The 15,852-nt window shown below is 46.0% G+C and overlaps 1 protein-coding gene across 1 annotated transcript in view; it reads right to left on the reverse strand.

Moving 5' to 3' along the window:
• GPR156 (G protein-coupled receptor 156) overlaps window positions 1-12,705 on the reverse strand; it is a 189,935-nt gene extending 177,230 nt beyond the window's left edge. The window contains exon 1 of the mRNA XM_069760469.1: window positions 12,588-12,705. The gene's annotated coding sequence lies outside the window, so the exon portion shown is untranslated. The remainder of the gene's footprint in view (window positions 1-12,587) is intronic.
• Between the last annotated feature and the right edge of the window lie 3,147 nt (window positions 12,706-15,852).

Below are 15,852 nucleotides of genomic sequence, written 5' to 3' on the forward strand. Positions count from 1 at the left end.
TGGGGGGCTGCGGTGTTTATACCGTATATATATACTGTGGGAGATTGCGGTGTATATACCGTGTATATATACACTGTGCACTATGGGGGGCTGTGGTGTATATACCGTATATATACTGTGCACTATGGGGGGCTGTGGTGTATATACCGTATATATACTGTGCACTGTGGGGGGCTGCGGTGTATATACCGTATATATATATATATACTGTGCAGTGTGGGGGGCTGCAGTGTATATACCGTATATATACTGAGCTCTGTGGGGGGCTGTGGTGTATATACCGTATATACATTACAAAGCAAAAGTTTGGACACACCTCATTGAAAGAGTTTTCTGTATTTTCATGATTATGACAATTGTAAATTCACACTGAAGGCATCAAAACTATGAATTAACACATGTGGAATTATATACTTAACAAAAAAGTGTGAAACAACTGAAATTATGTCTTATATTCTTGGTTCTTCAAAGTAGCCACCTTTTGCTTTGAAGACTGCTTTGCACACTCTTGGCATTCTCTTGACGAGCTTTGTCATGATTCACACCGTGACCGTCACAGATCAGGGTGACTTTAGGCCAACAGACGGCTATCACATGTGCAGGGGGGCTTATCTTAGTTATCCCTCCACTGCTACAATTTGATGAAAAAACACACACAGGGCTATTGACCTCTTAGTTTACAGCAGGGGCTTATTCTAGGTATCCCACTGCTCTTCAATATACCACGAACTGCAGGGATTTATGTATATCCCACTTTACAGTTCCACTTGAACTTGCAGCTCTCTGGCGCCCCCCTTACCCACAGGTCAGATTAGGTACTGCACCAGGGTAATTAGTCGCCAGAAAGGCTGCCTGCTATGTACTGGCTATTGGGCACGCTGCAGTGAGGTGATATAAATACTCCCACTCAGGCAGGAACAACAATTATCAACGCCACAGTCGCTACAACAACACCCAAAGGCACAGCACAAGGTATGCTGCCACCAGCTTCGATTAAACGGGTCCGAAGCTAACCCAAAACAGTTGCGGAATTCCCTTCAGAAGACTTAGGGTACGTTTTAGAGCAGGAAGAACGAAAACTAGTAATTTATATATTTTACTCCGAAAGAAGGCAGTGTTTATAAAAAGGCATATAAAGATGTTACAATATGAGACAATTAAAAATATGTACAAGGTAATTATAAAAATAACAGGGGTTAAATGAGAAATGAACACTTACATGTGTTCAGGTCATTTCAGGCAGAACCAGGCTAGTGGACGGAGCTCCCAAATGTCTCAATGCATCAGGACTGGTAGTGAGGGCTCCTCTAGTCAGACTCAGACAGACTCTCACCAATTCTGAAGGCTGGGTAAAGTGGAGTCACTTAAATAACCACAGCCTCGTGACATCACTAACAGGGCTGGTTTCCTCAGACCCTCCTATCTCTTCAGTCCTACTAAATTTAACACAAGTTTGTCTAATGCCTGTATCTCCGCTACAGAACATGTCAGAATCATAACACACCCAGCATTCATCTTGTATTAACATTGGCGTTTTAATGAGACCAAATTTGGGCTTGATGGGATGCATAGTTTCAGAGAAATCCATACTCTGCCCTTGTTGGAACTAGAAGCCCGCGCTTACCGTGGCTGATAGATGCGTCGAGGGAGATTCACAAACTGGACGTATTATTTTCCTAGCCTAAACCGTTGGCCCAATATCTCACTATAATGGAACAAAGGGCTTGTTGTCTTTAAAGAAGGAAATCAGACCAGTTTCAGCTGGTAGAACTGTCTATGCATCTATTCTGATCGTAAAAATTCCTTTGGGAGGGGCATGAGGGGTTTGGGAGCTGAAAGTCAGGAGTTTGCAGCAAGAAGCAATAAAAGCTCTTCTACACCCATTGAAAAGAAAAGCTAAACCCTGAAGTAAAGGGGGGTCAACGCCCACCCTATATGTGCTGGCAGAGAAACTAAACTTATTATATACATTTTCCTGACAAGCTTCAAGAGGTAGTAGGAATGGTCTTCCAACAATCTTGAAGGAGTTCCCAGAGATGCTTAGCACTTGTTGGTCCTTTTGCCTTCACTCTGCGGTCCAGCTCACCCCAAACCATCTCGATTGGGTTCAGGTCTGGTGACTGTGGAGGCCAGGTCATCTGATGTAGCATCCCGTCACTCTCCTTCTTGGTCATATAACCCTTACACAGCCTGGAGGTGTGTTTGGGGTCATTGTCCTGTTAAAAAATAAATGATGGTCCAACTAAACGCAAACTGGATGGAATAGCATGCCGCTGCAAGATGCTGTGGTAGCCATGCTGGTTCAGTATGGCTTCAATTTTGAATAAATCTCCAACAGTGTCACCAGCAAAGCACCCCCACGCCATCACACCTCCTCCTCCATGCTTCACGGTGGGAACCAGGCATGTAGAGTCCATTCGTTCACCTTTTCTGTGTCGCACAAAGACGCGGTGGTTGGAATCAAAGATCTCAAATTTGGACTAATCAGACCAAAGCACAGATTTCCACTGGTCTAATGTCCATTCCTTGTGTTCTTTAGCCCAAACAAGTCTCTTCTGCTTGTTGCCTGTCCTTAGCAGTGGTTTCCTAGCAGCTAATTTACCATGAAGGCCTGCTGCACAAAGTCTCCTCTTAACACTTGGTGTAGAGATGTGTCTGCTGCTAGAACTCTGTGTGGCATTGACCTGGTCTCTAATCTGAGCTGCTGTTAACCTGCGATTTCTGAGGCTGGTGACTCGGTAAACTTATCCTCAGAAGCAGAGGTGACTCTAGTTTTCCCTGTTAGCACACCGTGGGCTAAAACCCCCTTCTCTCTGTGTTTCTGCTTGCTGAGATGTGTGTGTGTATGGATCTGTCAGCCACTGTAAGCATGAGCCTCTAAACCCAATGGGGACAAAGTACGGATTTCTCTAGAACCGTGTGTCCCAACTAGCCCGAATTTGGTACCAATAGAAAGCCAATTGTAAAATAAGAGGAATGAGGTGTGTGTTATGATTCTGATATGTTCTGGAGCGAAGATACAAGAATTATTAAGAATTAGTGTTAAATTTGGTAAGTCTGAGGAGAGGGGAGGGTCTGGGGAAATCGGCCCTTTTAGTGATGTCACCAGGCTGCAGCTATAAGTTTTCTGCAAGGCACCTAGCAGTTAGTCTTACTTGAGGAGCTCTTACTGCCAGCCCTGATGAACTGGGATATTTGGAGCTCTGTCCAGTAGCCTGGTTTTCGTTGAAATGATCTGAACACATGTAAGTGTTAACTTCTCATTTAATCCCTGTTATTTTATAATTCCCTTTGTACATATTTCCAATTGTCTCTTATTGTAACATCATTGTAATATTTTTATAAACACTGCCTAATCTTTTGGAGTAAAATATTTAAATTACTAGTTTTCATTCTCTTGCTCTAAAACGTACCCCAAGTCTTCTGAAAAGAATTACACTACTGTTTTGGATTGGCTTCGGACCTGTTAATCGAAGCTGGTGGCAGCATACATGGTTCTGTGCCTTTGAGAGTCATTGTAGCGACGGCGGCTTGATAATTATTGTTCCTGCGTGAGTGGGAGTAGTTATATCGCCTTGCTGCAGCGTGCCCAAAAGCCAGTAACTAGCAGGCAGGCTTTCTGGCGACTAATTACCCCGGGTGCAGTACCTAATCTGACGTAAGGGCAGGGGGGGGGGGGCGCCAGAGAGCTGCAAGTTCTCAAACGGAACTGTAAAGCGGGATATACATAAATCCCTGCAGTTCGGGTTATATTGCAGAGCAGTGGGATAACTAAAATAAGCCCCTGCTGTAAATCGATAGGTCAATAGCCTTGTGTGTGTTCTCATCACAGTGTAGCAGTGGAGGGATAACTAAGATAAGCCCCCCTGCACATGTAATAGTCGTCTGCTGGCCTAAGGCCACCCCGATCCGTGACGTAGGGGTGACAGTCATGGTGTGAATCGTGACACAAGTCTCTTCTGTTTGTTGCGTGTCCTTAGCACTGGTTTCCTAGCAGCTATTTTACCATGAAGGCCTGCTGCACAAAGTCTCCTCTTAAGAGTTGTAGCGATGTGTCTGCTGCTAGAACTCTGTGTGGCATTGACCTGGTCTCTAATCTGAGCTGCTGTTAACCAGCAATTTCTGAGGCTGGTGACTCGGATAAACTTATCCTCAGAAGCAGAGGTGACTCTTGGTCTTCCTTTCCTGGGATGGACCTCATGTGAGCCAGTTTCTTTGTAGCGCTTGATGGTTTTTGCCACTGCACTTCATTTTTCGGACTGACTGACCTTCATTTCTTAAAGTAATGATGGCCACTCGTTTTTCTGTACTTAGCTGCTTTTTTCTTGCCATAATACAAATTCTAACAGTCTATACAGTAGGACTATCAGCTGTGTATCCACCAGACTTCTGCACAACACAACTGATGGTCCCAACCCCATTTATAAGGCAAGAAATCCCACTTATTAAACCTGACAGGGCACACCTGTGAAGTGAAAACCATTCCCGGTGACTACCTCTTGAAGCTCATCAAGAGAATGCCAAGAGTGTTTAAAAGTAGTCATCAAAGCAAAAGGTGGCTACTTTGAAGAACCTAGAATATAATACATAATTTCAGTTGTTTCACACTTTTTTTGTTAAGTATTTAATTCCACATGTGTTAATTCATAGTTTGATGCCTTCAGTGTAAATGTACAATTTTCATAGTCATGAAAATACAGAAAAATCTTTAAATGAGAAGGTGTGTCCAAACTTTTGGTCTGTACTGTATATATATTTACAGTCATGGACAAAAATTTTGAGAATGACAAATATTAATTTTTCCAAAGTCTACTGCTTCATTTTTTCTAATGGCAATTTGCATATACTCCTGAATGTCAGAGTGATCAGCTTAACAGCAATTACTGTACTTGCAAAGTCAATATTTGCCCAGAAAATGAACTTTAACCCCCAAAACACATTTCAACATCATTGCAGTCCTGCCTTAAAAGGAGCAGCTAACATTGTTTTAGTGATTGATCCATTAACACAGGTGTGGGTGCTGATGAGGACAGGGCTGGCGATCAGTCATGATTAAGTAAGAATGACTTCAATGGACACTTTAAATGGAGGCTGGTCCTTGGTATCATTGTTTCTCTTCAGTTAACCATGGTTATCTCTAAAGAAACACGTGCAGCCATCATTGCACTGCACAAAAATGGCCTAACAGGGAAGAGTATCGCAGCTACAAAGATTGCACCTCAGTCAACAATCTATCGCATCATCAAGAACTTCAAGGAGAGAGCTTCCATTGTTGTCAAAAACGCTCCAGGGCGCCCAAGAAAGACCAGCAAGCGCCAGGACCGTATCTTAAAACTGTTTCAGCTGTGGGATCGGACTACCAGCAGTGCCGAGCTTGCTCAGGAATGGCAGCAGGCTGGTGGGAGTGCTTCTGCACGCACTGTGAGGCGGAGACTCTTTGAGCAAGGCCTGGTTTCAAGGAGGGCAGCAAAGAAGCCACTTCTCTCCAGAAAAAACATCAGGGACCGACTGATATTCTGCAAAAGGTACAGGGAGTGGACTGCTGAGGACTGGGGCAAAGTCATTTTCTCTGATGAATCCCCTTTTCGATTGTTTGGGACATCTGGAAAACAGCTTATTCGGAGAAGAAGAGGTGAGCGCTCCCACCAGTCTTGTCTCATGCCAACTGTAAAGCATCCTGAAACCATTCATGTGTGGGGTGGCTTCTCAGCCAAGGGAATCGGCCTAAAAACACAGCCATGAATAAAGAATGGTACCAGAATGTCCTCCAAGAGCAACTTCTCCCAACCGTCCAAGAGCAGTTTGGCGCCCAACAATGCCTTTTCCAGCATGATGGAGCACCTTGCCATAAAGCAAAGGTGATAACTAAATGGCTCATGGAACAAAACATAGAGATTTTGGGTCCATGGCCTGGAAACTCCCCAGATCTTAATCCCATTGAGAACTTGTGGTCAATCGTCAAGAGACGGGTGGACAAACAAAAACCAACAAATTCTGGCAAAATGCAAGCATTGATTATGCAAGAATGGACGGCTATCAGTCAGGATTTGGTCCAGAAGTTGATTGAGAGCATGCCAGGGAGAATTGCAGAGGTCTTGAAGAAGAAGGGTCAACGCTGCAAATATTGACTTGCTGCATTAACTCATTCTAACTGTCAATATAACCTATTGGTGCTCATAATATGATTGCAATTATATTTCTGTATGTGATATAAACATCAGACAAACACTAATAAAAACCAGAGGGCAGCAGATCATGTGAAAATATAATTTTGGTGTCATTCTCAAATTTTGGCCATGACTGTACATACAGCTCTGCACAATCTTCAGTTTCTCTGATTTTTCTCTTTATATTTTTGAGTAAAGTGTAAATTGTTCTTTTATTCTATAAACTTCTGATAACGTCTCTGAAGTTCCAAGCAATACATTTTGTATTATTTTCTGACAATGAAAAATGGTCAAAGTAACAAAACCATAGTGCTTTCAAACCTCAAATAATGCAGAAAAAAACAACAAAGCCCGCGATCATTTAGAAACAACAATACTAATAATTTCCCCAGGAAGAGTTCAGAAATCAATATTTTGTGGAATAACCATAATTGTTAATCCCTTCTTTCCTGCGTCTTGGCAGCTTTCCTCCAGTCTCACACGGCTCCTGGTACAGTAATGTCGGCCGTTCTTCTCTGTTTGATGGCTTGTGACTCTACATCACCCTCCTGATTACATTCCAGAGGTTTTCAGTGGGTTCAGGTCTGGAGATTGGGCGGCCATGACAGGGATGTGATGTGGTGGTCTCTTAATTTTTGTCAGAGCTTTATATATACTGTGCACTGTGACCGGGGTCCGTAGATGGTTGTCCCGGCAACACAGATGACAGCGAATTCCAGCAGCCACAACAATGGTCTGCGCTGAGCGAGGGCCGGTGCCGGGACGATCTCATTACAGGACGTCAGTCACAGCGGCAGTTATAGCTGCAGGGAAAACGGTGCACTCAGAGGAATGACAGCCAGGGAAACAAGGGGTTAATGACCCGATACATTGTATCAACACTAGGGAAACAATCACTGCCCCCATAACATTATCAAACACAGTCACTTTATGTATGTACACCGTGACTGCACCAGCAGAATAGTGAGTGCAGCTCTGGAGTATAATACAGGAGGTAACTCAGGATCAGTAATGTAATGTATGTACACAGTGACTGCACCAGCAGAATAGTGAGTGCAGCTCTGGGGTATAATTCAGGATGTAACTTAGGATCAGTAATGTAATGTATGTACACAGTGACTGCACCAGCAGAATAGTGAGTGCAGCTCTGGAGTATAATACAGGAGGTAGCTCAGGATCAGTAATGTAATGTATGTACACAGTGACTGCACCAGCAGAATAGTGAGTGCAGCTCTGGAGTATAATACAGGATGTAACTCAGGATCAGTAATGTAATGTATGTACACAGTGACTGCACCAGCAGAATAGTGAGTGCAGCTCTGGAGTATAATACAGGGGGTAACTCAGGATCAGTAATGTAATGTATGTACACAGTGACTGCACCAGCAGAATAGTGAGTGCAGCTCTGGGGTATAATACAGGAGGTAACTCAGGATCAGTAATGTAATGTATGTACACAGTGACTGCACCAGCAGAATAGTGAGTGCAGCTCTGGAGTATAATACAGGATGTAACTCAGGATCAGTAATGTAATGTATGTACACAGTGACTGCACCAGCAGAATAGTGAGTGCAGCTCTGGAGTATAATACAGGATGTAACTCCGGTTCAGTAATGTAATGTATGTACACAGTGACTGCACCAGCAGAATAGTGAGTGCAGCTCTGGAGTATAATACAGGATGTAATTCAGGATCAGTAATGTAATGTATGTACACAGTGACTGCACCAGCAGAATAGTGAGTGCAGCTCTGGGGTATAATACAGCATGTAACTCAGGATCAGTAATGTAATGCATGTACACAGTGACTGCACCAGCAGAATAGTGAGTGCAGCTCTGGAGTATAATACAGGGTGTAACTCAGGATCAGTAACGTAATGTATGTACACAGTGACTGCACCAGCAGAATAGTGAGTGCAGCTCTGGAGTATAATACAGGATGTAACTCAGGATCAGTAATGTAATGTATGTACACAGTGACTGCACCAGCAGAATAGTGAGTGCAGCTCTGGAGTATAATACAGGATGTAACTCAGGATCAGTAATGTAATGTATGTACACAGTGTCTGCACCAGCAGAATAGTGAGTGCAGCTCTGGAGTATAATACAGGATGTTGCTTAGGATTAGTAATGTAATGTATGTACACAGTGACTGCACCAGCAGAATAGTGAGTGCAGCTCTGGGGTATAATACAGGATGTCGCTCAGGATCAGTAATGTAATGTATGTACACAGTGACTGCACCAGCAGAATAGTGAGTGCAGCTCTGGAGTATAATACAGGATGTAACTCAGGATCAGTAATGTAATGTATGTACACAGTGACTGCACCAGCAGAATAGTGAGTGCAGCTCTGGAGTATAATACAGGATGTTGCTCAGGATTAGTAATGTAATGTATGTACACAGTGACTGCACCAGCAGAATAGTGAGTGCAGCTCTGGAGTATAATACAGGATGTAACTCAGGATCAGTAATGTAATGTATGTACACAGTGTCTGCACCAGCAGAATAGTGAGTGCAGCTCTGGAGTATAATACAGGATGTTGCTCAGGATCAGTAGTGTCATGTATGTTGTCAGTGGCTCCGTTATATACGTACGGTCCATATGTGTCCTGTATGATGCTGATGTGGACGGGGTCCCTCTGTAAGTCGCTGCAGGGTCCGGTTTTCGTCCTGCGTATACGTTAGTGATCTGGATACATTATACCCGGTGTGGGGATGTGGTTGGGAGTCTGGAGGACACACTATACTTCCGCTTTGTACATTTTTCAGGAGCTGCCGCTCTGCACATGGCCTGCGGTAACATTAGACTGCGGATCGCTGCTCTGAGGATTATGGCTGTGATAATGTTCTTCTCATATATACGACTGACAGACAAACCTCCGCAGAACAGACGGCTCGTCCTCTACGACCATTTCAGCTGCAGTATCGTCTTTCAAAGAATATCCATAACTGAAACCTCCACTTATTGCAGCTGAGGGTTTGCTACAGTTGTATCCAGTCTCCACAATCCTCCTTGATGTAGACATTGTGAACTCCTGACTGATACATTGTAACAAAGTGTCAGAGCAGAGGACATCTGTGCTGCTAATGTATGCACATGCTGTCCTCCGCCGTGGAACCTATGATGGCCGCCTGCCTGGTTGTCAGACTACAGTGCCATGTGGGGCTCGTCCTGAGAACGTCATTATTCACATCAGGGACCGGTTTCAGTCCTGTAAGGCTACGTTCACACTAGCGTTATGCTAGTTTGCGTCGGGCAACGCAGCGGCGACGCATGCGTCATGCGCCCCTATATTTAACATGGGGGATGCATGTGTTTTTGTTTGTTGCGTTGTGCGACGCATGCGTCTTTTTTGCCGCAAGCGTCGGACCAAGAAAACGCAACAAGTTGCATTTTTCTTGCGTCCAAATTTCGGCAAAAAACGACGCATGCGTCGCAAAACGCTGCGTTTTTGCGTGCGTTTTGGTGCGTTTTTACGTGCGTTGTGCGTTGCGTCACCGACGCAGCGGCGCACAACGCTAATGTGAACGTAGCCTAAATAAATGGACGACGTACGAGTGAAAATCGCACCCTTTTGTATCCGCTCGTGTGAACTTAGAAGGTTGCAGAACGTTTCATTGCGCGATGGTTCCATTGTGTCCCCAGGAGACACTATACATGGAGGCCTGAAGATGCATTATATCCATTATTATACTGTCAGAGCCCTGGAGGTCGGAAGCGTGGTGGATTATTATAAAGCTGCTACATGTGACCCAGCGCCTGCACGGGGTGCGTCTGAGCGACACTCACATCGTCTGCAGGGAATCCGTCACGGCTCGCGCTGCTCGTCTGTGACGGGGAAGACTTTCCAAAAATGTCACCTAACGAGATGTGACAGCAGCGATCAATTATCAATAACTAATCACCGCGGCGATGAGGACATTGCTAGTTATTATTCACCCCGGTGATCACGATATTAACGATAGTCACCACGGCGATCAATCAAGAGATTGGAGCCGCCATATTTGTGAGACGCCAGATATCACACAGCTCGGCCTGATTGCTGCAAGTAGCAATAATTGGAGTTCTGGAACTTCAAGATCATTGATTGCGGTCAGTGAATGGAAGCATCATACATCAGCGGACACGTGCTCATGTCTGTTATTAACACTGTCAGTCACCGAGAAACCGTACAGCCGTCACTGTCAGTCACATGAAGGAGCTGTCCCCGATACATTGTTACAGGCAGACGTGAATATACCGCCGCAGTCACCCCGATACATTGTTACAGGCAGACATGAATATACCGCCGCAGTCACCCAGATACATTGTTACAGGCAGACATGAATATACCGCCGCAGTCACCCCGATACATTGTTACAGGCAGACATGAATATACCGCCGCAGTCACCCAGATACATTGTTACAGGCAGACATGAATATACCGCCGCAATCACCCGGATACATTGTTACAGGCAGACATGAATATACCGCCGCAGTCACCCGGATACATTGTTACAGGCAGACATGAATATACCGCCGCAGTCACCCCGATACATTGTTACAGGCAGACATGAATATACCGCCGCAGTCACCCAGATACATTGTTACAGGCAGACACGAATATACCGCCGCAATCACCCCGATACATTGTTACAGGCAGACATGAATATACCGCCGCAGTCACCCCGATACATTGTTACAGGCAGACATGAATATACCGCCGCAGTCACCCAGATACATTGTTACAGGCAGACATGAATATACCGCCGCAATCACCCCGATACATTGTTACAGGCAGACATGAATATACCGCCGCAGTCACCTGGATAGATTTACAGGCAGACATGAATATACCGCCGCAGTCACCCCGATACATTGTTACAGGCAGACATGAATATACCGCCGCAGTCACCCCGATACATTGTTACAGGCAGACATGAATATACTGCCGCAGTCACCTGGATAGATTTACAGGCAGACATGAATATACCGCCGCAGTCACCCCGATACATTGTTACAGGCAGACATGAATATACCGCGGCAGTCACCCCGATACATTGTTACAGGCAGACATGAATATACCGCCGCAGTCACCCCGATACATTGTTACAGGCAGACATGAATATACCGCCGCAATCACCCCGATACATTGTTACAGGCAGACATGAATATACCGCCGCAGTCACCCCGATACATTGTTACAGGCAGACATGAATATACCGCCGCAGTCACCCCGATACATTGTTTCAGGCAGACATGAATATACTGCCGCAGTCACCTGGATAGATTTACAGGCAGACATGAATATACCGCCGCAGTCAGCCCGATACATTGTTACAGTCACTCAGATATATAGTTTCAGTTGTATTGATACTTTGTTACAGGCAGACATGAATATACCGCCGCAGTCACCCTGATACATTGTTACAGGCAGACATGAATATACCGCCGCAGTCACCCCGATACATTGTTACAGTCACTCAGATATATAGTTGCAGTCGTATTAATACATTGTTACAGGCAGACATGAATATACCGCCGCAGTCACCCCGATACATTGTTACAGGCAGACATGAATATACCGCCACAGTCACCCCGATACATTGTTACAGGCAGACATGAATATACCGCCACAGTCACCTCGATACATTGTTACAGGCAGACATGAATATACCGCCACAGTCACCTCGATACATTGTAACAGTCACTCAGATATATAGTTGCAGTCGTATTAATACATTGTTACAGGCAGACATGAATATACCGCCACAGTCACCTCGATACATTGTTACAGGCAGACATGAATATACTGCCGCAGTCACCCCGATACATTGTTACAGGCAGACATGAATATACCGCCGCAGTCACCCTGATACATTGTTACAGGCAGACATGAATATACTGCCGCAGTCACCCCGATACATTGTTACAGTCACTCAGATATATAGTTGCAGTCGTATTAATACATTGTTACAGGCAGACATGAATATACCGCCGCAGTCACCCCGATACATTGTTACAGGCAGACATGAATATACCGCCACAGTCACCCCGATACATTGTTACAGGCAGACATGAATATACCGCCACAGTCACCTCGATACATTGTTACAGGCAGACATGAATATACCGCCGCAGTCACCCCGATACATTGTTACAGTCACTCAGATATATAGTTGCAGTCGTATTAATACATTGTTACAGGCAGACATGAATATACCGCCACAGTCACCTCGATACATTGTTACAGGCAGACATGAATATACCGCCGCAGTCACCCGGATACATTGTTACAGTCACTCAGATATATAGTTGCAGTCGTATTGATACATTGTTACAGGCAGACATGAATATACCGCCGCAGTCACCCGGATACATTGTTACAGTCACTCAGATATATAGTTGCAGTCGTATTGATACATTGTTGCACTCACATGATGGCAGCTCTCGCTCCTCCGTCGCTGGCTGATCTGCGCCCCGTATAATGTTACTTGTGTCGGGCAGGTAACGTGACACCCGTGTCGCCCTCTTCTATCCCTCGCTCATCATCACCCGCCCGGGTCACACCCTGTTACCTGCTGGGAGGGAGCAGCCCAGGTGTTGAGATCGTCGTAGAAACCTGGGCCGTCACCCACCGGTCATCGGACTCTTCCCCAACCAGTGACGACCACATTCCAGTTTGTCAGGTCCATGTTACCAGGCGACCCCTCCGACACAAACCCTGACCCTTCCTAAATATAGGGGCGCAGGGAGGACAATGAGGGGCTGCAGAGGGCAGTGCCAGGGTGTAGAGGCGAGAAACCGGCAAGGATGGAAAACACCGGAGTAATGTGAATAGGGCTTGTCTAGTATTAGGCGACTTTCACACATCAGGTTTTTTGTTTCAGGCTAAATCCGGCGAATGTTGGAAAAACTGGATCCGGCGCAGATTGTGAAAAACTGATGCGACGGATCCGTTTTTTTGACGGATCCTGCTAGCCTATCTAGATTATTGGATAAAAAAAAAATTGGAGCATGCTCAGTTTAAAAAGATCAGGCCACCGGATCCGCCATTTTCTGCATCCGGCACCTTCCACCTCCCATAGGCTTCCATTCTAGCAAAACAGCCGGAAGCGCCGGATCCGGCGCTTCAGGCTTTTTTCGCCGGAGACAAAAAACATTACAGTAGACGTTTTTTTCAGATGCCGGAATCGAGTGTACGCCAGATCCGGCATCAAACCGGAAGGAACGCTGGGCCATCCGGCGCTAATACAAGTCAATGGGGGAAAAACCGGATCCGGTTTTTATTTTTTCCGTTCCGGTTTTCTCCTGAGAGCCGGATTTAGCCTGAAACAAAAAACCTGATGTGTGAAAGCAGCTTTAGGTTTTTTTTTCCACGTTCAGGAAACGCTGCGTGTTTCACACTGCATAGAGGCGCAGCGTCAAACACGCAGCGTCCAGATGTTACAGCGTAGTGGAGGGGATTTCCACTATGCGTGGTAACACGCACGCGGCGGCCCTGCGATTCCGGACATGCGGCGCGTCTTTTTAGATCGCAGCATGTCCGTATACCTTGCGGCGACGCTGCGCCGCCGCAAGGTATAACACAGGGCCCTATGTGTGGGGTGCGATGATTCCGGATGTGTGCAATGAACACACCCGGCATCATCGCGTCCCCAGAAGGGGGCGGAGCGAGTTTGCCGCTCCGTCCAAACCGCCGGCCATCCTGAACGTGGACACGTACCCTAAGGGTAGGTTTCCACATTTAGGAAACGCTACGTTTTTTACGCTGCGTAGAGCCGTAGCGTCAAACACGCAGCGTCCAGATGTTACAGCATAGTGGAGGGGATTTCATGAAATCCCGTCCTCACTATGCATTAAAAGACGCATGCGGCAGACCTGCGAAAACACATACGCAGCGCGTCTTTTCAGAACGCAGCATGTCCTTACATTGCAGAAAAAACGCAAGGACAACGCAGGTGACCTGCCAGTGACCTCAGGTGCAGATTTGGTCAGGATTTTACCTGCATAAGATCCTGACCGAATCCTGATGCAATCCTGGACGTGGACACATACCCTTAGAAAAACATGACTGCTTTCTTTCACAGCGCCATCATCAGCCTTAGGTTATGAGTAGTATTGCAACTCAGCTGCACAGGAGTGAATCGAGTCAGGTGGTTCTCATTGTGGACAACCCCTTTAAGGTGGCCATACACCGCATTCCAAAACATTCTACAAACCGGATGCAAGTGCGGTAAAGATGTCATTTACTGCTTTTCCCATAACCTCATGGACGGTTTGTGTTTCGGGGTCTTTGGGTCGCTGACATCGGTCTCAGACCCTGCAGGGCGGACGGCCTGTTGCCCCACAGCACCCTCTTTTTTTTTCCTTTTTGCAAAGCTTGTTCTAGTCTTCTTCTTGGACCAGCACTCCTCCCATTTGGCACAGGTGATTTTAATTACCAGGAGACTGCATAGTAAGGGGTCTAGCCCATTTTGGCTCTCACTGAAGAGCTGGAGGAAGGTGAGTTTCAATGCTCCTTTCATTTTGGTGCTGGTGCTGTGTGGCGGACATTGTTGCTGTAGCTTTGTGCTGGTGGGGCGGCGCGGTCTGGAGTCATGGGGGCTCAGTCTCGCAGCATGGGCTCTGTGGGGCAACAGGCCGTCCGCCCTGCTGGTGCATGGCCGCTGTGGCGGTGGTCGCCGCACGGCTCCGCTCCGTTACGGCGATAGGACCCACTACGAGGTTTGCCGTGAAGGGGCAGTGGGCTTCATACAGTCTGATCAGAATGCTAAACTGAAAACCTCATGTTCAGTATATAAATATTTGCCTAGCGGCTTTAGATCAACGTATGATTTTGGGATGTGCGGTTCATGCTCTTTTTTTCCTTTTTGCAAAATACAGTATGGAGGACTATGTGGTGCCCATAATACAGTATGGAGGACTATTTGGTGCCCATAATACTGTATGGAGGACTATGTGGTGCCCATAATACTGTATGGTGGACTATGTGGTGCCCATAATACTGTATGGTGGACTATGTGGTGCCCATAATACTGTATGGTGGACTATGTGGTGCCCATAATACTGTATGGTGGACTATGTGGTGCCCATAATACTGTATGGTGGACTATGTGGTGCCCATAATACTGTATGGTGGACTATGTGGTGCCCATAATACTGTATGGAGGACTATGTGGGGCCAGTATACAGTATGGAGGACTATGTGGTGCCCGTAATACTGTATGGGCAGCACGGTGGCACAGTGGATAGCACAGCAGCCTTGCAGCGCTGGAGTTCTGCGTTCAAACCCCACCAAGGACAACATCTGCAAAGTGTTTGTATGTTCTCTCTGTGTCTGCATGGGTTTCCTCGGGGTTCTCCGGTTTCCTCCCACATTCCAAAGACATACTGATAGGGAATTTAGATTGTGAGCCCCATCGGGGACAGCGATGATAATGTCTGTAAAGCGCTGCGGAATATGTTAGAGCTATATAAAAATAAAGATTATTATTATGGGGGACTATATGGTGCCATTATACTGTATGGAGGACGATTTGGGGCCAGTATACAGTATGGAGGACAATGCGGTGCCCATAATACTGTATGGAGGACTATGTGGGGCCAGTATACAGTATGGAGCACTATGTGGTGCCATTATACTGTATGGAGGACTATGTGGGGCCAGTATACAGTATGGAGGACTATGTGGTGCCCATA

Source organism: Ranitomeya imitator, chromosome 3 (assembly GCF_032444005.1).
Source record: "Ranitomeya imitator isolate aRanImi1 chromosome 3, aRanImi1.pri, whole genome shotgun sequence".
NCBI classification, from domain to species: domain Eukaryota; kingdom Metazoa; phylum Chordata; class Amphibia; order Anura; family Dendrobatidae; genus Ranitomeya; species Ranitomeya imitator.